General features: G+C 40.6%; 1 protein-coding gene across 1 annotated transcript in view; it reads right to left on the minus strand.

Moving 5' to 3' along the window:
• The window catches only part of Ghr (growth hormone receptor), a 236,782-nt gene extending 222,537 nt beyond the window's left edge, over positions 1–14,245 (minus strand). Inside the window, exon 1 of the mRNA XM_048428417.3 lies at positions 14,097–14,245. The gene's annotated coding sequence lies outside the window, so the exon portion shown is untranslated. The remainder of the gene's footprint in view (positions 1–14,096) is intronic.
• Positions 14,246–22,508: the final 8,263 nt, after the last annotated feature.

Genomic DNA, 22,508 nt, shown 5'->3' on the forward strand with positions numbered 1-22,508 from the left:
CCATGGATGAAGTTCAAATATGCTTTCATTAAGGTTGGTTCAATTTAGAAACTGTTTTCGAGAATCTAGGGCATAAGCTACAAGGGAAAAATAGCATGAAGGGCAAAAAGCTGGGGTGGGTTGGGGCTTGGTCTATAATCCCCAGTCCTGAGACACAGGAAAACTAGCATTTCTACTTTGCAGTTATTCTGAATATTAAACAAGAACTACCCATATTTATTTCATGAATGAATTCCTTGGCTCCCTTAATCACTTCATCTGTATAAAAAGGAAATGCCACTTGCATACATTTTTTATGAGACCAGTCAATAAACATCTGTATAAGTTAAAATGTTTCAAATTCAGTATGCATTCACACAAAAGCCCCAAAGATATATACATATGTATATATCTTTTGTTCTTTTCACAGTCAATCTTTGGAGGAGCTTAGAGTACTGTATTTCTGAGTCTCATACCAATTCTAGAACTCAAGATATAAAGATATGAATCAAACCTGAGTCATTCATTAAACAGCAAGCAGCAGAATCAATGCTATTTGTAAAGCAAACCAAGCAATGCCTTGATTTATGAACCTCCAGGACCTACTGAAAAGCTGAGGAAAGCTACCAGGGAAGAGGGTAAAATTCAACCGTGCTTTACATCCCCCTTAAATCATGCAGTCTTGCTCCTGACAATTTAAATCCTGAATGATGAGCAATCAAAACAGTAGTTCCCAAGTTATCCCAGAAAAATTTAAAGTTCAACATGCTATCCTCAGAAATACCATTATTAATATCTTCTTTTGAAATCATGAATTTCAGAAGAATATATTTCTCTCTCTCTCTCTCTCTCTCTCTCTCTCTCTCTCTCTCTGTGTGTGTGTGTGTGTGTGTGTGTGTGTGTGTGTGTGTGTGTATGTGTGTGCAGGCATGTGAGTAGATGCCAGAGGACAGCTTGCAAGAGTTGGTTCTTTTCTTATATCATGTGAAGTGCAGGGGTTGAATTTAGTTTGTGAGGATTCACCAAGTTCCTTTACCTACTTATCCAGCTAGAAGTCCTTAAATCATAGAGTTGTTTGTTTTTTTTAAGCAATTATCCTTTGGTTCACAAAATCCAAATCTTAAATAAGTCTATAACCATTGCACCATTGTGTTCATTGGGTTTACCATTTATTATTTAAATGTGGTTGTGATTTTTCCTTAAAAATCTCATCTTGCTTTATCAGTAAAAATATTAAATTAATGAAGTTAATATAATTTCTTTCAAGAAAAATGACTAAAGCAACATTTGGCTGTGATGATTATGTATTGGCCCATAAGATATCAACAGAAGACTTAGTAGTTTAAAACAGCTGACATTTGTTGATGTAGAGACTGGGAACAGGGTCCTAGAGGCAGCTCAAGTGGACAATGCTAGCTTATGGTCTTCCACAAGGTTACAATCAAACTGTTGCGAGTAGAGAGGGGACTTGACCTCCACGCTTACTCTGGTAGTTTGAAGGAGAAAGGCCCTCATAAGCTCATATGCTTGAATACTTGATTTCTAGTTAGTGGAACTCTTTGGGAAGGAGTTTGAAGTATGATCTTGCTGGTGAAAGTATGTCATTGGGAGTGGCTTTGAAGTTTAAAAGACTTGCTCTGATTCTGTCAGCTCTCTCTGCCTTCTGCTTGCCTTAGAGATGTGAGTTCTCAGCTGCTACTCCAGGGTCATGCCTGCCCCATGTTCCCCACTGTGACGGTGATAAACTCTTACCCTTTAAAAGAGTGAGCCCCAAACAAACAGTTTCTTCTGTCAGTTGCCTGGGTCATGATGCTTTATGATGACAATGCAGCAGTAACTAATACCTTTATTCTCATGGTAGTTGTAGGCAAGAGGCTTCGGTGTCATGCGGTCTACTAAGCTGAGAGCCTTAGCTCCTGATTCCACGTTGGCCACTGGAAAGTCTTAGTTTCTTTTAAAAATGGCATCTGGTTTCCCCAAAGTAGTTTTCCAATAAGTTTAAGAGCTAGATTAGAAAAATCAGAAGTCATGGTGGGCAGGGAATGACTCAGTCTCCAAAGCTGTAATACTTGCTTCCACTAACTCCAGTCATTAACAACCTGCCATGTAAGTTCAGCCCATACTTGAAAGGAATGAAAGTAAAACACGTCTTGAAAGTGATGTAGGTGGCAGTGGTTAGAAAGAGGAGGGCTAGATGCCCTTGGAATTAGAAAGATTTGCATTTGAGTCTTGACTGTATTGCAAGTCACCTATGGGTACTTCATCAAGTTAGCTGCTCACTGTCATAGTTTTCTTAATTGTATAATTTTATCAATCATGGGATATTGGTTGTGACTAAGAAATTTAATATGAAATGTGAGCTTGACACATCTGCAATCCATAAGAAGTGCCTCTTTAATGTTGACTACATAGAAATGATTGCTTAAGCTAATGACATAGATGTGATAAATCAAGAATACATGGTCCTTTGCCCTATAAGTGCTTACAGGACAGCATTTACAAAAGTAAACCCAAAACTCAGGCATAGAAAGGCTAATGTAATTTTTTTTCCCTTTAGAAATTGGAGTACTTCCTAGACACATGATGAAAGAGAACATCTTACCCCCCAAATGAAATACACTCAAGGCTTAAACTTAAAATTATATAAATAAACTATAAACACACACACACACACACACACACACACACACACATATATATATATATATAGAGAGAGAGAGAGAGAGAGAGTAATGTGAGTGTGCATGCCATGGAACGTGTGTGTCAGTCAGAGAACAGCTTTTGGAAGTCAGGTCTTTGTTTCTACATTATTTGAGGCAGGCCCTCTCATCTTTGCCTCTTCTACAAGCATTGCATACTCCAGGCTAACTGGTTTGTCAGTTTTGGAGTGATTCTCCTGTCTCTGTCTCCTATCTCACTCTATGAGTGCTATGGTTACAGAAAGATGTGAGCACGTTCATTTCTAAAACTAAGATTTTATTATTTTATTTTATGTGTGCAGGTATTGTGCCAGCATGTCTGTTTAACACATGTGCCATAAAAAGAGGACAGAAGAGGGCTCAGATTGGCAGGAATTGAGGTATAGACAGTTATGAGCTTTTGTGTGGTGCTGGGAAATTGAACCTAGGTCCTCTGGAAAAGCAGTCAGTGCTCTTAAGCGCTGAACTATCTCCCTAGCCCCCACAACCAGCATTTTATGTGTGTTCTGAGCTTTCAGTCTTGTGTATATAAAGCCTTTACCCTATTAGCAAGCAGATTAGATGTCACATGGTTTACTAAATAGAGTCTCCCCAGCCCTAATTTTTTTTAAAGAAGAAAGTTACTTAAATGATCTAATAAGTGTTGTGTATAGAAAGGATCAAAGCACAGCCTTTTGCTGACTGGAGGTATATGGGACAGTGAAGCTGCATCTGTTCTTTGCACATCACATGGTGCCTAAGGAGGCTTAATAGGGCACAGTTTGCAGATCTACATTTGTAGATTTTGCCCATAATTACACACACAAAGGATCAAAGGTCATGGTTGAAAACAACGACAATTTAAAGTAGCCATGTAAGTAAAAGTAATCTCATGTGTCTGTTCTGAGAGACAATGGCTTTTTTCCTTTAAAAATGTTTAATGTTTTATTTATTCTATTTTATTTAATGTTTTATTTATTCTACTTATCCCTTCGGAGGAAAAAAAAAGTACATTTTGCGTGATTTTCCGTGTGTATCTTAGAAATTAGATATCTTCCTGAGTCAATCATTTGTGTTTTGCTTAGATTTTATGTTATTAGATACTAACTCTAGACTTCCAGCAACTTGTAATCAAGACAAAAATAAACAAAAAACCTTAAAGCTCATTCTTTTCTTGATTTAGAATTAGAGGTTAGAAGAATTTCGGTGTTGGTTAGCCTCCATATGCATATTGTTTATCTCTCCAGAGTCAAAGCTCACATAATTTGCAAGAACTCACAAATCTAAATTTCATGCCCCACGTTCCAACTCAACAGAGAGCAGTGGAGTAGTGAAAATATAACGATTACTCAAAGATTTCATTAAAAATTTTATATTCTTCATGTAATAGTTCAAGAAAGAAGTAGCCAATAACTATAGAAAGATCGAAACACGGTCAACTGTTTGAACTCAGACACACCGTGAAAAAACAAAATTCTTTGAATTATAATACAACATCCATATCCTGCCCTGGAGATGCTTGCTTTCAATTTTGTTATCTGTCTGTGTCAAAACATTACTTAATAGTGAATGGAGTATGTTTGGATTTCTAAAGAGCTTTGTTGTCAATTTATGTGCATGCCAGTATATTAAAAAATAACAAGTTTTACAAGCATAGGTTAAAAATAATTTGCAAATTCAAGGCTGACTCTTAATTCAGTTTCCTGCTGCAGTTTGATAGTACATAATTATAAAATACAGTATCTCTAGAACAAAGACACCAAGGTTAGTGGTTGCGCATATGGAGAAGAGTAGAAATAACTAAATATAATATTAAGAGTAGAATAAAGCAAAGATGTTTAAGCTTTAGCTGTTACTTACTGTGAGTCACTGGGCAAGAAACTTAACTGACTTTCACTTTTCTCATCTATCAGAGATAATGCAAGCATCTCACAGTTAGCAGGAACGAAGCATGGGAAACTAGGTGACATCTGAAACTTGTCTGATAGTATTATACTAAATCTGTTTTCTAAATTTACAACAAATTAATGAATAAGATAACATCAATGATGAATAGTGTCAAGAAAATAAAATAGGATCAAACTGAATCGTGAATATAGTGCGGAGAAGTTACTCTGCTTAGGTTCTGGGAAGCATTTTCAGTGGAGGAGACAGTTGGTTTGAATGAGATGAGAACTAGCCTTGTGAAGATATACCCATGATTTTTTACTTTGTTAAAATCCTTCCTCCCTCATAACTTGCTTTCTAGTGAGCCACGGTTGGTTGGAAAAGTACATAGTCACTGTACCCACAAAGTATTGGCAAATGTGTATTTAAAATAGGGGGCTTTTTCTTTGAAGGTGAATACAAAAGTATTCATAGCTTACAGAAAGTTGACTAATCAGCACCTGGGAAGCAAATGCTATTCTCTCTACTTTGCACTTAAAATTTCCTACAGCCAAAATCTGTGTAAGTATGAAAATGTGCAGTATTCTAGAGGGCCTGCGTCTTTATCTTTGACTAGACTATTTCACAATTGTGAGGAGTTAGAATCTAATATTTAAAAAGAGAGTCTGAAAATGATTTTTATCCATATAAATGCAAATCAGCCATGTCCAGTGAAAAGGACAGACCTGTTTTAGCAAATTCACTTCAGTATTTCTTTACTATACAAAGGGTTCATTTTTCTTCTCAGAAATATTTATTTCTTCATGTATACTTACTAATTAATATATGCATCTTATTACATGTTTCTTTTACAATTATAGGAGTGTTATGAATTTACCTTTTTAGACAATTACTCTAATAAACAACTTTAAGTTGCGCTTTTAATGGGCAACTTGCGTACCTACTTGTTCATGTAGGAATATTTCTTCAATGTCAAAAATTAAAATTGTTGTAGATTCCACAGTTTCCTGTACTTCACACTGTATCACCATAAGCATTCTTTACCCATGGTAAATGCCAACTTTTCTTTACCATAACCAACTTTTAATCATATCCCTTAATGCTGCCAAAATAACCCTGGCTTAGGGGGGATCACCGTCATTAGCAGGTAGACGTCTCCCTGAGAAATACATGAATCAAGAATGACTTTTAGCATTGATTTTAGAATCCAAGCTTTACAAGTCACCAAGAATCATGAGGATAAACAACCCTGCATTTTTGTAATGCATCAACAATTTAAGCAGTGACTGAGCTGTCACAAGAAGCTAATCTTAATGAGTAGTACTTTTTGAAGGAGAGAGATTTCAATAGTTCAGAACAAATGTGCACTTCAGGAACTCATTAAAGTCCTAATTTAGCTGTCTTGGATAAGAAGGAAGAATTAAAAACACACTCACTCACACACACACTAATTAGTTTCAAGTGGGCACTTTGCAGTGAAGATTTGAAGTCTTCAATCTTCAGCTGTCTCAACAGGGTATTGCAGGAAGTCATCTCTCTCTGGTGAGTTCAATATCTGCCAGGCACTGCTTCTTTCATTAAATTACAGAAGCCTCATAAAGTAAGTATCATGGCCACCGTTTTGCAGGGAAATGTAAAAGATTTTTAACCTTCTCAGATTCATAATAAAAGTGAATAAAAATAGGCAGGGCTGGATCCAAATTCAAAAACCCAGATCTCTGTGATTTCAAAGTCACTTCATGTTTTGTGTAGAATACCAAGCTATCTTTAGGCTTTCACAATAACTGACACCTCACAGGCATCTGCCAACTGAAATTTATGGCAAATCTGCGTGTGTTCCCAATGGAAAGAACTGTTGGTCAAGTATATCATGTGTCTCAGTTCACATCTATCCACTTGGATTGTTAACCCAACTAACTGTCACTCTCCCATATGAATGGCATAGACAAACACGTTTGTTATAGCCAGAATGTGTCCCCTAAGGGTTTATGTGTTGAAATGTAATCCCTATGAGGTACTGAAAGGGTAGAAGGTTGATCCAAGTATGGTATTTACAGATGAGACCTTTGGGAGGCGATTAGAACTAGATAAGATCATCAGGGTGGAACTCCTATGACCAAATAGCTGTGGCTTTGCAAGAGGAGAGGAAAAACCCAGGCAAGACACGTATTCACACTCCCTGCCTCTTGTCTTGCAACACCTTGAACTGCCTACTTTTAGCTGTATGACAACCTTCATATGGATTGTGACACACATAGACATTCAGAACTGTGAGCTAAAGTAAATCTGTTTTTTTTACATTAGAAAACACACTAAGAAAAAGAGACTCTATTTTCATATTTTATGTTTATAGGAGATAATAAAATATAAGAGAAAGAACCTAGCAGAAAGGTAGAATTGGGTTGTAAATCTGTCACTCTCCCATTGTAGGGACTTCTATTTTCATCTTTAAGTAAAGTGAGGAAGCTTTACTTGGAAAGTTTATGTATAAAATTATTCCTGATCTCCCAAAAATTCAGTAACTCTGAATTAAAGACATGCGACTCTTTTAAGTTCTTATTATAAATATATTTCCAAATGCTCTCTACATTATCTGGCAAAGAGGCAGAGCTTAGAGTGATTGGTTCATGACCTTAAGGTCTTGAAAGTCCCAAGGCTATATTAAACCTGGAGTTAAGATCAATATGGGACAGGGAAATGGAAGTGGAGGTGGGCTCCTCAGAATAACTCTTCCTTTATAAGGTTTGCTTAATATCATACTCTTAAAGAGAAATCTTACTATTAGCACCATGAATGGACCTCTTGGAATAGAGAAGAAATGTTAAAATTGAGTTTATATAACATTTGGGAAAAAGAAGTATACAGAAATATCATGCAGGAGTTATCCGCCCTTCTAACAAGCCCAGGGCTCAATGTGTCCTCCCCAATACCCAATCCAAGTGATGAGCATATTTATGCAGCATCTGTAGATAAACAGATAATGAACAGAAAGAATTTATTTTACGTGAAAAATAAGTAGGTCCTGCCTGATTATATGCTAGTAATAACCATAGGGATTTTGGGGTACACTTCTTGGTCTTCAGTTCCCAACTTCCTGGAATGAAACATCCTAAATCCTTTGCATATATGAAAAGAAATCACTACATTGTAAGGCCACCGTAAAAGCTACTTTGCTCATTGAGGCTTTCTTCAAATCCTTTAGCTCAAATAAATACCCTTTCTTTAAAAAAAAAACTATACAGCTTGTAGTTCTATAATAGTACTTTTCATTGAAATCAGTTATTAGATGTTCATAATCTCATCATATACATTATTAATTTTGCAGTCCTATCTTGAATGTTGCATTACTTTAGAGCAATGCATTATACTACTTTTTATTCCCAATGTGTATCATATTCCTAAGGACACATCAATTACTCAGTAAATACATGTTCTGTCTTTGATTTTTCACAAGGTTACCAAAAAAAAAAAAAAATTCCACTGATTTGGACAAACTTGCATCCTGTGGGAGAGGACTTATTTATTCATCATCTTTCCCCAAGTATTTTTAAAAGAACTTTTCAGATGATATAATTCTCATAGAAATGCTCAGTGTCACACAACTAAACTTAAAACTTCATGGTTGTGTTGTGGGAATATAAAGACCCAGTCCTCTGGAGAAGACAAGTGCTCTTAATTGCTGAGATATCTCTTCAGCCTCTATTTAGGCATAGTCTGGCTTCTTCCTTTAATCATTCTTATTTGCTCAATATAAGCATGGCGTATTTTTCTTACCTATTATCACCCTACTCAGGGTTTCTGAGATTTTCCTCTGTCCTTATGGGAAGAAGATATTGAAAAGCCTTTATTTTCTGAGATCTTTTCACAATTTATCATTCATATATCCTTTACCAGGCAGGTTTTTTTCCCACTTCATTTTGCCAAATTGGAGTTTTCCAGGCTAAAAAGCCTGAAGGTGTCCCAAAAGGCAATGGACAGGATAAATTAGGATCCTAAGCTATCACGCTACCCAAGAACAAAGCTGACTTTCTAACAAATAGAAAACAAAATAGAAGTTTGAGTTTCTCTCAGCCACCATCAAAGTCCAGGTAGGCTTACAGCCTCAAGTATCATACAAGCAGAAAGCAAGGGAGAGGCCTGTTCATGACTCTACTTGCAACGGCTGCATTCGACTTTTCCTTGCAATAACACTAGGGGGGGAAATGTAGACATGATTCTTAATGAGCACATTTTTGATGCAAAATAATAAGGATTTTTCTTTGGACCAAGGAATTATCATAAGTCTTCTGTACACTAGAGGAATAAAAAAAAGTCTCTTTTAAGATTTTTGAATAAAAAACTATTTAAAATATTTGTTTTATTTTCAAAACTAGTGAAGAAACAACCAAATGATTATTGTATGAAGCTTGTATGTATAGCACTGCAAGTTGTTCTCTCCTGGAAGGTTCATAAAAATGCACCTTCAGTTTGCAAAAATCTTTGTATGTTCCAATGTGAAATGGACTTTTTCTTTTCAAGCAATTTTGTACTACCTCTGCTGGGATCCTAACATACAATCTTATCAACAGAGACTGTGCATTGGTTTCCAAGCCTCCCAGACCCAAATAATCACACAGAAACTATATTAATTACAACATTGTTTGGCCTATTAGCTCAGGCTTCTTATTAAGTAACTCCTACATCTTAAATTAACACATTTCTATTAATCTATGTATCACTACAAGGCTGTGGCCTACCAGTAAGGTTCTGGCGTATGTCTCCTTCAGCAGCTACATGGCGTCTCCTTGACTCTGTCTACTCTCTGTCTATATCTCTTCCCACCTGGCTTTATTCTGCCCTGACATAGGCCAAAGTAGCTTCTTTATTCATCAACCAATAAAAGCAACACATATACAGAAGGACCTCCTACATCACAAACTTCTTCCCAGAATCCCCTTTTTAACTTGGACCCAATCATATAGATAAAGCTTTGCTTATGTTTCAACACATTTATAACCTGATAAATATAATTCACTGGTATCAGGATCATATTAATCTAAAAAATAATAGTATTATCACACACCATGAACAATCCCCATAGATACTCTTGTGGCCAATTCTGAGCAGGGAGCAAGGAGAATTCACAATCTGTTAAGAAGCCCTAGACATCAAACCAGTCACAACAAGTAGGTGTTGACTTCACCAGACGTAGCTGCTGCAGACCTTGTGTGGAAGTACAAGGTAGGCACTATTGTTTTCTTAGAGGAAAACAATAAATTCCAGGGGAACTGATCCTCATAGAAGTGGTAAAGTCCCAGTCAATGAGCCCTAAAGGGTTTGCTTTTTTAACCACACCCTTTCCACATGCAAGCCAGCTTTCCTATCTCTTATCAAGGTAGTTTAGGTCTCATAAATCACGAGTAGCAGAACATTATTCTACTTCCCAGCTAGACATGCTGCAGGATATGGGGACCTAATTTCAAACGGGTGCTGGACTATACCTTCTAATGGGAACCAAGCACTTAGAATTGCCTGTGACATTAGCAAGCCATTTACCTCCCGAGTAAAAAGCAGGTTGTTGATTTAGTCACGTCCTCTGCTTGCATCTCAAATCCCAGCCGCCAAAGGAAGCATTTCTGTCTGATGTACTTTCACCTCATTTGAGGCCAGATGGCACACTCTCTGGGACTGGGGTAGAACAAGCCTTCAATAAATGTTTGATTGCCACCGTGACTCATCCTCATGAAAGCAGATACAATAAGGTCCGTGAAAGAAATACATCATAGTCAGAACCTGTCTGCAACACGTAGCTGTACCTTGCTTATCTTTAGAAAATTCTAGTCCTGTAATTTTCTTGGTAGGCATTCTTTGATCAGGAGAAAAAAAGTTAAGGAGCTATCTACCTAGCATATAAAATTATATTTATCTCCACTATTGCACTTTGTAAGGATTTATAGCAAGTTCGGGCTTGAAAAAACACATGAAACTGTTACAACATTGACTGTAGATACGTAGTAATCTGAAAAGAACATACTGTTATTTTCCTTACAGGTTTGAGATTAGCCAATAGTGTAATGAGGCAACTAAAACCACCATTAACATTAAGTTGCCTTTACAGATGAAGAACCAAGAATTCCTTTTTTTGTGTTTTAGGCAATATGTATTAGTTAGGGGCAGAGAGAATTGGGAACTCAAGGCATATTGTTCACGGCAGAGAAATATAAGGTTCAATGGTGGCTAAGAAAGACCCCCTAGAACAGGCAAAAAGAATTTAGGAACAAAGAACAAAGGACTTTCAAATATAGCAAGATTTCTATGAGACAGCAGGAAAGATTAGTATAATCTTTAATTATTCAATTTAAATATTCAATTTAAGTATAAGCAAGCTGTTTGTTTTTAAAAAAATATGTTGATTTCGTACAAGACTGAATTTTCTTATTTTCTTCAAAGAAAGTTCTAGAATAGACTGGTGAGTAAGACAGTGAGGTTTCAATTCATTATTTCCAGGATAAATGAGATATTGCATAGACTAGATATTGAAGTGGAGATTCACACACTACAAAAAGTTACCTGTTATATAGTAACCAAGGTAAGTAGCTATATTACTTTTTCTAATGTTGTCACTATGGCTGTTCTAGATGGAAAAAAAATCACTTTCTAATCAGGACCTTCTTCTCTGCTTATACAACGGACTGAGGGGTTGACTACATTCTTATCAAGCCCCAATTCTCACCAACTCAGTATTTAAGTGCTCATATTATCCAGGTCATTATTATGTTAGGGTAGTTACCCCCATCTCATGCTGTGGATTGATCCTAGGGCCTCATGCATGCTAGGTGGTCTTTCTGTGCTACACCTAGCCTTCCTTTGTACAGAAGAAAGTATAAGTGTGTAGCCACACTCCAAGAAGCAGAAGTATTTCTATTATTAACATTTAAAAATTTAGTCCTTCAGAGCAATCACGCATCACTTCTTGGTCTTTTGGCTTAGACTGAGTGCAAAGCAAATGCCTCCAAAATCACAGCATCTGCTGGTGGAAAAGAGCAAAAAATGCTTAATCCTCAGGTTAGCAGAGTTTTACAAATAGAGCCCATGCCTTTTTCTAAGCTAAACAGTCTGCTGTTCCACATTCCTCCTGTATCGCTCAGATTTATCTGTACATTAACAATGCTTACTAGCAGATAGCCAAGAAGGCTGGCCAAGTTGGACCAACTTCAAGATTTGTTTCCACAAGGGGGTGTTTCATGCGCTTGGCAGAAGCAGGCTGCAACTGTAGCTTCATTTATTACATTGTGCTATAAACATTATGTCCTGAGCTAACAAGACACTCCACATGACAGTCCCATAGGTTACCAAGCATCGTAAACATCTGTTAAAACAGGCGCCAGAGATAGCACAGTCAAGGCCTGTTGTGTCCATTTGAAAGTGGTTTATGGGGTGTAGTCTACTGTTTAAAAACTAATAATCAAAAACACAGCCGCAGACCCCGACTAGAGCAAATATTTACCGGGAGAAGTTAGGCTCACTTTTAAAAAATACGCCCTGATGTCGTCACTTTATCACTGCCTTTACAGACTTTCATTTCATGCCTCTGCTCAGTAAGCACTGGCTTCCCAAGGTATTCAGGAGACCAAAGCTATAATTTCACTGTGATCTATTTGCTCCCCCAAAGAAATAGAAGTGTCATTGAGTGTTGATTTCCCAATTTTCTCTAGACTAATGTGAAACCAAAAGTTTATAACAGTGGAAGATGGTGAATGCTGGGTTGGGCTTTTTAAGCTACAAACAATATTTGCCAGGGGTTTCTTTGCTCACATGAACATGCACTCTTGTAGGCTATACAGGGGTCTATCTGGAGGGAAAATGAGAGACTGAACATATATATATATATATATATATATATATATATATATATATGTATATGTATATTCCAATACTCTGTCCAATACTCTGTTTTCTTTTTCTTTTATTTCATTTCTGTGTAACATTTTAATCTGCTGACATATTTCAGTAACTGTCATCTCAAGAATAAAGAGACACCTTGATTGATCCTTATAGGAAAGCAGCTTGGAGCACCAGTTGCTAGTACACATCCAATTTCTGCAGGAAGAGATAAGCGCTGTCTCAACCACAGCCCCTAGAGTTGAGAGGTAAACACTCCTAAGCCTGCTTATCCCCTGGAAGCAAACAGCTGCACCCTGGGAAGCACACAGATCCACAGCGAATCTGCTCTTCACTTCCAGTTCTGTAAGTAACTACATGTGCACGAATCTCCTATAAGCTCCAACGCTTTCCTGACAGCTTTCCTGACAGCTCCAGAAACCACCATTTCTAGTCCTCAGACCTTCCAAAGCAGGTGATTTAGAGATTTTTAAAGTCCAGGAAATGTATTCCCATTCAGGATCTGCTTCCTCTTCCCAGTCCTCTTGCTTCCCACTACCTTTCTCTGTCCCTCCAAGATCTCCTGGAGGTACCAACAGCAGGCTTCATCTCTATGGTTTCTTTTTCCTTCTCTACATCCTGGCTCAGGAGGCCAACACACCTCCCAGGGCACTCCCCCACACGCGCCCATACACAAACAGCACACACATACTGCACACTCCTTCAGCACACAACACCAGAGCCAGACTCCGGAGCCCCGCAGACGTACTCCCCGGTGCTATATATAAAGTCCTTGCCCAGAAATAGTTTTTCCCATGCACCCACAAGTGACTAGCCCTGTAGCCCTGTCCTGAATCCACTGCATGTAGCCAGTCCCCCTCCCACCCTCTTCAGACAGGCACCTACCCGGCTCACCCGCTTAGTGCTCACGACTCTGCAGTTCTGTCAGAACTTTGAGCCTGGTTGATTTCATAACCACGAGTGTGTCCAGAGCTGGGACAGTTGGGCTTGCCACAATTTCCACCCACCCCAGTTCATGGAGACTGGTGGCGGTGACGTGACTCTACTGACCCCAGCTCCTCTGCTGCCAGCGTGCAGCTGCAGCCTGCACAGTCTTGCAAAGGCGGCGCGCTGCAGGGGTCGCGCGCTCACAGCCCACCCTCTGGAGTCCCTCTGGTCTCTCCACCCGGGGGATCGCTTCAGACAGCACCAGCCGCCTGTACAGTTCCTGTCCCAGCTTGACAGGCGGACGACGACAAGCAAATGCATTCACGAAACTTTTAAGAGTAGCAAAACTGTATTAGGAGGAAACCCCTCCTTGCACCTCACACCTCACGCCCTGGTGGAAGCAGGCGCCAGGTGGGTAGGGTTCGCCCAATTCCTTGCCGCCCCCATCAACTTTCAGCTTCACACAGCACCAAGAGCAACTACACACACACACACACACACACACACACACACACACACACACACTTCAGGACATGGATCGGGTTACACCAACCCATCAGCAAAAACAACTTTTGAGAAGGGGAATACAGCCCACTTCAAACTCATGAAAAAATTATTTTGGCAAATACGTAAAAGTGGATCCCATTTTCATAAGCAGTTGGCATGACCAGGTCTACACCCAGGTCTCCTGGCACAAAGTGGGGGAAATAGGAGCTGGACTCCCCCGAAGTCCCCTTCCAGTACCTTGGAGCTTCGCCTCAGGAGACAGAGCGCGGGTTCGCGTCCGCGTGGGGGCCGCGGGCGCCGAGGCCTCAGGCCCGCGTGACCCCAACCCGGGGTCCCCGCGGCCGCCGGGGCTCAGCAGCAGCCGTCGCCGCCGCCACCGCCGCTGTAGCAGCCGCCTCTGCCGGTGCCGCCGCTCCCTAGACCGCCTCCTCTTCCCATGGCTGCGCCCTGCTTGGCAGCTCGTGGGCTGTCAGGCTTGGGGAGGAGGAAGGGGGCGGGGTGAAACGGGAAGGGAGGAGGGGAAAGGAGAGGGAGGGAGGGGAGGGGAGGGGTGGGAAAAGGCGGCTGGCCTTGGGTTCAGCGAGGGGCCGCCGCTGCCCGGTTACGGGCTGCCCAAGCGACCTGCCGCGGGAGTTGAGCACGACCGGCTCCGCACCCGCTGCGGGGAGGTCGAGCGCCGCCCCCGCTACTCATTCCGCGGGGCTGGGATGAAGCTTTCTGGCAAGGAGTTAGGAGTTGGTGCGTGTCACTCTCCGCTGGGCGGCGGGGCTCCTCCTAGAGGAAAATATTGGTAGTTGCGGGAGACTTCCCTCCTCTCCACCCAGGGGGTTCTCCGAAAGAAGGCAGGACCTAGCAGTCCCCAAGCTGAGGCTACACAGTCAAAGAACACTCCTGGAGGAGTGCTCCTCCTGCAGGTACCAGAAGAAGACACCTTGGAAAGTGTGTTGAGTCCACCAGGCGTTAGTCAGTTGACCCCGAATTTCACGCTCCTGCTCGCTGGGACACAGTAATAAGGACCTTCCCTATCCGAGAGGTTAAAAAAGGGAGACACTGTAGATAACTTACCGAGAAAGCATGCATGTTTGCAGAGGGCTGTCTAGAGCCCAGGGGAGGACTAAGGTTCACTCTGAGATGTGTCCTTGTGTGTGACCTAGGGCACGAGTTTTAACTACCCACTGCTGGGTACAGTTCATCTACCAGACACATTTGTTGGAAAAATTAACCAAGACAGAGGTTGTCAAAACACTTCCCAAAGTCAGAGTGGTGCATCAGTATTTTCACGAAGCAACACACGGCCAGTTACCACTCACTTCTCGAGGCAGAGTACAAAAGTACAAAAGTCCAGCCCAGGGCTGTGGGGCTGCCTCCTATCTGCAGGACCGACTGGTCATGCGATCTTTCTGCCGTTTACTTTGTACTGACAGCTCGTTATAACCCCGTTTATCTATAACCTTCTTACAGTTTCAGCTTACAAAGGGACCCTGCCTCTCTCTCTCTCTCTCTCTCTCTCTCTCTCTCTCTCTCTCTCTCTCTCTCTCTCCCTTTTTTCACATTGCTTTCAGACCCGAAGTCACAGTTAAACCGTTAAGCACTGCAAAAAAACAAAATACCCAATCTACATTAAGGTGATGGATGGGGTGAAAACCTAGGAACACAGGACCAAAGGAACCATACAATATAACTGGAAACTTTTTCCTTCGCATCCTTCCCAGGAGCCTCGGTTGTGTCTAGGTTACATTTTGGTTCTAGAATGCAGAACGAGGGGAAGTTTCTGGAAATGGTGTTTCATCCGTGTTCCAATCAGGAGTAGGGGGTGGGATGCCTAGTGGCCTTGGACCAGTTCTGTTTCACAAGCAGGCTTTCGCTAAGATTCCCTCAATCCTTCCGCGTTTCCGGTTTCTGTGCTTTGACTTAGCAGTGGTGGTGCTCACTGACTCTGGGACTCTTAAAGGGGGAGTTGCCCACATAGAGAAACCTGAGAAAGGAAACCATGAGGTCAAGCGAAATTCATGCCTGCTGGGTGGTCTGTGTGTGCCAAGCTGGCTGAAAGGGCAGTACTGATGGGGATGGAGACCAGGCAGGCCTCACACGCTGACTTCACTCTGTCTGAGGTGACCATCCATGAATGCACTTTGGATTCTGGCAGCACCAGCCTGTTTCCTATCTGTACTCTCTCCTCTTCTCTCCAAGTCCAGAGAAAACCTGATTTTTCTAAGTTCTGATCATGCTCCAAAGGTGATTTCAGGGTCATCCTTAAACAAAGGAGGCTTGTCCTCATGTTGCCCTGGCTTCGGCTGCAGCCTCCATCCTGTGAGACACGGAAGCAGATTTCTTTACACGCCACTCTGTGTTTGATAGACACGTCATTAGTCATAGAGGGCATAGGCAAAGGAACACTGACTTATGTATGATATTAAAGAAGCAGGTTGGGATGTAGCTTGACAGGGTCTAGCATCATCTGGGAGACAAACCTCTGGGCATCTTGTGAGAGACTTTCTAGACTGGGTGAACTGAGATGGGCAGCGCCGTTCCAAGGACTAAGAGCTCCGGCTGAAGAAAAGGGAGAAAACGGACTGAGCACCAGAGCTTTCTCCTCTCCCTGCTTCCTGACTGTGGGCTCAATCTGACCAGATGCTCTGATCTTCTGGAGATCGCCTTCCCCACAGTGATGGATGGCTGGATCCTCTTCAACTCCCAAACCTTCGTCTGTCCACAGATCGCCAGGCTAGCAATAAGCCACTGTTAGATGGATTTCTTATAGGCATCTCAACATCAGTTATATTCAAGGCATCAGTGTGGCTCCTTCTCCCTGGCTCTGCTCCGACCACAGCTGTCGCAGTCACCCTTTCAATAGACAGTAACTGCTACCTAGTTATTGGGATCACAGTCCATTGTGGTCATCCTTGCCACATGACTGTCTCTCGAACTCCACACTTAGCATCTGTTGCTTCTTAGAGAGGTCAAGAAGCAATTAGCTTGAAACATCAGAATCTAACCTCTATTGCTGCAATATTTATAGACTCTATTGGTCTTTGTGATTCAACAGTTCTTCCTCTTCTCACTACTAATGGTCTTGACCCAAAGGATGGTCTGAATACAGTCTGATCTAAAATGAAATTCTGTTAAAAGCAAAGTCATGCCATCCCTTTGCCCCATGAGTCCCTATTTGAACAAATTCACAAATAAAAATGACACAGAAGACTCTGGGCTGTGCACTTCTGCTCTCCACCTCATCCTACTAGTCCTCCTTGGGATTCGGTTTGCTCCTCATCACCACTAGTCTTCCTTGGACTCAGTTTGTTCCTCATCCCTACTAGTCCTCCCTGGGACTCAGTTTGCTCCTCATCCCCACTAGTCCTCCTTGGACTCGGTTTGCTCCTCATCCCCACTAGTCCTCCCTGGGACTCAGTTTGCTCCTCATCCCACTAGTCCTCCCTGGACTCAGTTTGCTTCTCATCCCCACTAGTTCTCCTTGGGACTCAGTTTGCTCCTCATCCCCACTAGTCCTCCCAGGACTCAGTTTGCTCCTCATCCCCACTAGTCCTCCATGGACTAAGTTTGCTCCTCATCCTTACTAGTCATCCCTGGGACTCAGTTTTCTCCTTATCCCCACTAGTCCTCCCTGGACTCAGTTTGCTCCTCATCCCTACTAGTCCTCTCTGGATTCAGTTTGCTCCAGGCATACTGGACTCTCTGCTCGTTCTTAAACAGATCTTGACTTATAAACTCTTAACTTAGAAACCATTCTTGTTATTCCTTCAGCTGTAAAGACCCTTCTCTAAATGTTTGCATGCTCCCTTACCTTTCTCAGATAGTACCTTGTCAACGACTGCTATCATGACAAAGCTATTATATTGCATTACCTTCTATCACCCTCTTCCTTATCTCCACCACAGATAGCTTAACCAAAAATATCATTCTAACTTGAAGGGAGGGGAAGCAATTAGAATTCAGAGCAGGCCCATTCAAATTCGGGTAACTGGGTCAGTTTGTTATCTCTCCAGTCACACAGCTGCACATTACAAATTTTCAATACCTGCAATTATCAGGGACTAGCATTTTATTTTGGTCATTCTGTTGCTCTGTAAAGTACCAATGCCCTTTATTAAACCAAAAGAAAGAAATTAAAACTCTACAAAGCACTTGTAGTTAAAAAAAAAAAAGCAAAAACAAAAACCAAAAAGAAAACGAGTGTTGTTTAGGAGTACTGGGGCCTGTGTGGCTCATCTGTGGTCTTGGTGAGCTGCTTATCGATCTCCCAGTGACTCAGTTCCTTAGGGAATGAGAGGATTGCTACCTAAGATCATGTGCATTGTTATCCTGAGATCTGTGATTAGTTGATTGCATGTGTCAAATTGGCTTGGCAGTGGTACCCAGATATTCGCTCAAACGTTTTACAAGACACTCCTGTGAAGAGATTTTAAAGATGAGATTAGCACTTAAAAAATAAACATTTAATAAAGAAGATCACTTTTAAAATGGGATGTGTATGAACCCCATTGACCAGCTGAAGGCCTTATTGATGCCCTTCTACTAACAGACTCTGAGCATGAAGCATCACCATTTTTCTAGTTCTCGGGAACTTTGAGACAGGGTCTGAGCCAGGCTTAAGCTCCAAACCACCATTTAATTAAGGCTTTTTAAAAGTAGACATTTCTATCCAGAGCTCATAATATCTAACAGAAATACACCATACTGATAGCTTGGGTGGACTTGGAGCCTCCTACAGGAAGGTTCTGAGCCTAGAAGAAATCAGACTACATCTAGCAGCTTCACGGTGAGATTATAAAATAGATTTCAAAGAGAAATTGATGAATGACTATTCCCCTTCCCCTTTAAGTCATTCTAGCATTTAAGCATAGAGATTTTTTTTTAAAAAATGAAAAACAATGTTACCATTTCTGCCTGTTAAAATGGGGGAAAACCTATTTAAAAACATCTCATAGACAATCATCTAGATTCTGTCTGGGCAATTATACCAATGAGGAACTCATTAACTTCTCCACTGGGAAGTTCATTCCATTTTGTGACTGTGCTATTTATTTAAAGTCCTTTGGCCATCATCTGCCATTTTATTATTTATACATAGTTTGGGCTCTAAAAGCCTACAGGGAAAACACTAGAAGTTTAAGTTCCCAGGACACTGCCAGTTATTTCTTCTCCAAGTCAAATGCATGCAGGCCGTTCCATGCTTTATTTGACTCACTAGCCTGCTCCTCCACCCTACTGTTTCCTCCAGATTTTATAACTCCTGAGGATGCTGTTTCTATTATCAAATTAGTTCTACTCGTGCCATCACAAGACAGAGGGGGATGGTGAGCTTCTATCTAGGTGCCATGGAACAGTGGAAAGGGCAGAGGTCAGGGGTCTGGAAGACACAGCAGAACCCAAGGTCTAACGATGGCACCTGCCACTCATCCTGCACTCCAAAAGTTCTTCTGGAATACAGAGCTTACTATTTTTTATTTCCTTTTCCATTCCAATCCTTTGCTTCTTCTCTTCATACATTATTTTGCTTTTGGCCTTTACCCTCTTTATTTTCAAAAGACATGAGAAAATAAGAGCACAAGAGAAGGTAAATCTGACCAGGAATGAGAAAGGCTCTGGTGACTGCTTCCTGTCACAGAAATTAGATATAAAGACCTATTTCCAATGGCTAAATCCAGTCTCAACTTGCTAGTTGAACTTGGTTCAAACCATTATAGATGTCCACAAGGATGAACACTGAGCTGTCTGAGCACTGAAGGAACAGCCCTGCCTACTTGCTGTCTGCCTAATGAAGCCTGGAAAAATCAAGCAGATAGATGAACTGCTGTTAAATCTGGTTGACAAAAACCCTTAGATAAGACAGTGACTAAATTGAGGAGGCAGAGGATTAGCCACACAATACTATCTTCTCTTGGCCAGTGGCCTGTGTGCTTCCTTAATAAGTTGTAAGGTGGAGACATCTCACTCTTTGAAATGGTGATAAATTTTAAAAGATATGTTTAATATGTTTTATTATGTGTTTGGGTGCTTCGCTTACATGTATGCCTGTGTACCGCACATGCATGCAGGAATTCAGAGGTCTGAAGAGGACACTGGAGCCCCTGGGACTGGAGTTCCAGAAAGTTTTGAGACACCACGTGGGTGCTGGTTGCTGGGTATTACACCTAGGTTTTTCTGTTAAGGGACACTTAGGTTCATTCTGCAACATAGAACATTAGAGCAGATAGCATCAGAAGATGAAGTACAAGGTGCCCATAATAACATGAAGGGAACTTCAACATCACTAACCATATGAAAAATATGAATTAAAACTGCATTGTAATTCTGTCTCACCCCCATAAGAATGGCAGTCTTTAAGGAAACAGCAGCAACCACTGAGAGAATGTGCTCAGTAGGAAACCCTTACACATTGCTGGTGGAATATAGTCTAGTCTAGCCAAGTGGGAGTCAGGATGGAAGTTTGTGGAGAACCAAAACTAGATCTTCCACATGACTCAATTCAACAAGCCCTCAGTACTTATCCAAAAAGCTTACAATAATTTGACTCACAGCATTCTAGACACATACATTCTATAATGTGAAATGATGCATTCCCTCTTATTAACTCACTGTAAATATTAGTAAATATTTATATAATAGATAAGACATGATACTTAAGGCATGACAATTACTTTATTTCTGTTAATTGGTATTTTTCTAAACAGACATGGTGTTGGGGTTTTCAACCTATCCACATTCTTATCTTTTTAAAATTTACATTTCTTACATGTTTAACGTTTTGTTATCCTCACATGTTCCTTAAAGAGGATTTGAGGTGACTTCTGGAAATGTGTATTAAGCCAAAGGAGAAGTAAGCAAAACAGATGAGGAATCAGGACAGCAAAACAAAATAAAATAACAACAACAAACCAGAACCTAAAACTAAGATAATGGGCAGTAGCGTTAGTTAGTTCTTGAAATACATGTCGTATAAATTGGCTGTGATGGTCACATCTTCAATACTAGCTCTCAGAAAGTAGAGTTCGGAAGTTCAAATTCATTGTGGTCACATAGTAAGTTTGAAACCAGCGTGAGCTACATAAAATTCATAGTCTCATATTCTCTCTCTCTCTCTCTCTCTCTCTCTTTCTTGTCCTCTTTTTCCTCCTCCTCCTTCTCCTTCCCTCTCCATAGAAGCACACATCAATCACAGCATTCATATGGTGAGAATGGGAGACAGATAAGGAATCACCAGAAATTTGCTGTAAGGGAGAAGATATGAACCAACACCTAAAGCTGTCTTCGGATTTCCATATGTAAATCATGGCACATGCATGCTCACACTCATACACAGGAACACACAATACACACATATCATGCATCCACAAAATGATAGGAAAGAAAGGAAAGAAAGAAGGGAGAGAGAGAGAGAGAGAGAGAGAGAGAGAGAGAGAGAGAGAGCTGGAGATATAGTTTATTGGCTATATAGCTCATTGGTAGAGAATTTTACAAGGCTCTGAGTTCAATCTCCAGTACAAACATACACACACACACATTTCCATAGAAACTTTTGGCTCAAAAGTGCTATAATTTTCACTTTAATGGTATCTTACATTTGAACATTTGATATCTAGATATTTATTTGAATTCATAGTTCCTGTGGAATTATGAGATCCAAGTTCTGAACAAACTCTACCCAGATAAGCAGTAGTCCAAATGAACATATGATCTGAGATTCCAACTTTCCTGAGATTACTTTTAGTAAAAGATGAAAATAAATCTTCCCTTATCTGGGAGTTCTCTGGATGTATATCAAACATGAGGCTTATGTTCATGATTCACAGAAGAGGGAATAATCTATTGCAACCACACTTACATGCCTTATGCATGATGAATATTGACTCCAAACTGAAAAGAATCAAAACAGAACTTAGAGACTGATTTTTGTGATGTAGGTTATTCTTTGAAAATAAATTTACAGAAAAAGTAGTATTAGTAAACTTGTTATTCAAAGTTGGCGCTGAAACACAAATCAGACACTATTTTCTTGTTATATCAATAAGGTTTTATCGATGAGTTTTCCGCACACACTCTTCCTTTGTGGTATTCTCTCTGATTGTTCCTGTCTTTGTTTGTGTTTTTATTGCTGTGAAGAGACACCATGACTATAGCAACTTTCATCAGGAAAACATTGGAGCTAGCGTATTGTTTCAGAAGTTCAGTCCATTATCATCATAGCTGGGAGCATGGTAGCACACAGGCAGACATGTTGCTGGAGCTGGGAGTCCTGCATCTTGCAGGCAACAGGAAGTTGACTGACTGTCACACTGAAGGAAGCTTGAGCAAAAGAGACCTCAAAGTCTGACCCCACAGTGACACACTTCCTCCAGTAAGGCCACACCTCCTAATAGTGCCACTCCCTTTGGGGGTCATTTTCTTTCAAAGCACCACAGCTCCCACCAGAAGATCATGGTCTCCATCATAACTTTGTTCTTATTAGCAGAAATTCCAAACTTAGAATGTTTTCTTTGGATCAAAGCTTGGGTTGCAGAATATTCTTCTCAAATTACAGCATTTATATGAGATAAACAGCAAATTCATTTATTATAATTATATAGTTAGGAACATAAAAGTAAATAGAACATAATAATAATTATAAATGTATGAAAAGATATTGAAATA

This window comes from Myodes glareolus, chromosome 15 (assembly GCF_982192425.1).
Source record: "Myodes glareolus chromosome 15, mMyoGla1.1, whole genome shotgun sequence".
NCBI lineage: Eukaryota > Metazoa > Chordata > Mammalia > Rodentia > Cricetidae > Myodes > Myodes glareolus.